Source organism: Octopus bimaculoides, chromosome 4, assembly GCF_001194135.2.
Source record: "Octopus bimaculoides isolate UCB-OBI-ISO-001 chromosome 4, ASM119413v2, whole genome shotgun sequence".
Taxonomy (NCBI): domain Eukaryota; kingdom Metazoa; phylum Mollusca; class Cephalopoda; order Octopoda; family Octopodidae; genus Octopus; species Octopus bimaculoides.
This window is the reverse complement of record NC_068984.1, coordinates 141,904,915-141,907,134: the sequence shown is the minus strand read 5'-3', so window position 1 is coordinate 141,907,134 and position 2,220 is coordinate 141,904,915. Positions and strand designations below refer to the sequence as shown.

General features: G+C 36.2%; 1 long non-coding RNA gene across 1 annotated transcript in view; it reads left to right on the top strand.

The window, feature by feature from the left end:
• The window catches only part of LOC128247694 (uncharacterized), a 24,974-nt gene that overhangs the window by 7,361 nt on the left and 15,393 nt on the right, over positions 1-2,220 (top strand). The window lies entirely within an intron of this gene.

The window sequence follows — 2,220 nt, the reverse complement described above, 5'->3', positions numbered from 1 at the left end:
ATATATATATATATATATATATAATATATATACATATATTATATATATCGTATACATATATATTGTATATATATATATGTATGGTTGAGTGGATCGCCATCGCTTTCGACTATGAATATTCATTTGTTCAATCAACTTCCTCATTCAATTAACGTGTAAGTGGCTGAGTATCACTCAGACCGCTGTGCTTTTCACGTAACCTGAGGAAGAATCAGCATGACACAGCCTAGTGTTTAGGCTGTATCTTTGAATTCTTAATCCAATGCACGCGAGGGGCTTCTCAACAGTTACCGTCTACCCAAATTCTCACACTAAAGATATAGAAAATGGCATTTGTCCCAGATCAAACCCGGAATCTCGCTTCTGCGAAGCGCACGGCTTGAGATCAAATCCTACCAATGTCGACTTTATCTTTCGCTCCTCTAGGGTCTACAGATAAAGGGTTGACAGAACCGTTAGAGCGTCGGGAAAATGCCTTGTGGCATTTGTTCCAGGTTTTAATATTCTGAGTTTACATCCGACCGAAGTCAATTTCGCTTCTTTAATAATTAAGAATGATGAAGAAAAGTTGTCTCCGTAGAGAATGAGTTTTGTTACATCTTCCTAAAGAATTTTTGGCATCTCTTAAGAAGCGAGATCTTCCAAATTGTTCGAGAACATTTTCACAATGCTGCCTGGTACTGAATCGAAAGCCGTGACAAAAATCATACAAGACTATATATAACATTATTTCTGGATCTGAAGGCGGTGAGCTGGTAGAAACGTTAGCACGCCGGGCGAAATGCTTAGCGGTATTTCCATTGTCTTTTCGTTCTGAGTTCAAATTCCGCGGATGTCGACTTTGCCTTTCATCCTGCGGTCGATCTAATCGACTGCCCCACTCCTCACAAAATTTCGGGTCTTTTGCCTAGAGTAGAAAAGATTATTTTTGGATCTGTTGTAAATTAGGAATCATAAGAAACAATTCTCTTGATGAAGCCTAAAATCCAAATTAGATTTCTGGAAATATTCTCTTCTTCCTGCCATAGAAGTAACTCTACCAAGATGAATTTTTACAGGAATCATTTATCTTTTATCTTTTGCTGGTGTCAGTCATTAGAATGCGGCCTTGCTGGGGCATCGCCTTCGACAATTTTTAGTCAAATGAACCAACATTATATATATATAAGTCAGGAACTTATTCTATCGTTCTCTCTTGCCGAACCGCTCTATATCCACCTTACGAAGGTGTCTTCTGCTATAGCCTCTGGCTGTCCTAAGACCTCTGAGTGGATTTGTCAGGCGGAAACCGAAGGAATCCCGTCGTATATATATGTGTGTGCGTGTGTCTGTGTGTTTGTGTTTGTGTATGTTTGTATGTATGTCTGTATGCGTGTGTCTGTGTTTCTCCCCCACCACCGCTTGAAAACTGGTGGTGGTGGTGAGTTTACGTCCGTCCCGATAACTTAGCGGCTCAGCATAAAAGACTGATAGAATAAAAGCTAGTCTTTAAAAACAAAAAAACAAAAAAGCAAACCAAGTATGGAATCAATCCTTTCTACTAGAAATTCTTCAAGGTAGTGCCCCAGCTTGGCCGTAGTCTAATGACTGAAGCAAGTTTTAGATGAAAGGTAACCCAGCAAACTTACAATCAAAGTCATTCCAGTTGTGACCATCCTTCCTTTTGTAAGAATATAATATTTATAATTTTTTATACATAACAGTCTCTCCTCTATTTCTAACACTGTGCAGTTTGAAATGTATAGGAGGTATAGCTGCTATTTCTAGAAGTTTCTACGATTCCTCGAAGAAGAAGAAGAAGAAGAAGAAGAAGAAGAAGAAGAAGAAGAAGAAGAAGAAGAAGAAGAAGAAGAAGAAGAAGAAGAAGAAGAAGAAGAAAAAGAAGAAGAAGAAGAAGAAGAAGAAGAAGACGAAGAAGAAGAAGAAGACACTGCTGTGAGGTTGCCACTGATGATTATAAAGACGTCCAAAGAAAGAGATGGATGGCATAATAATAATAATAATAATAATAATAATAATAATAATAATAATAATAATAATAACAATAATAATAATAATAATAATAACAATAATAATAATAATAATAACAACAACAACGATGATAATAATGATAATAATAATAATAACAACGATAATAATAATAAGATACAAATAAATGTATATATATAGAGCGAGAGGGAGAGACAGAGAGAGGAAGGTATATATATGCATATATATATA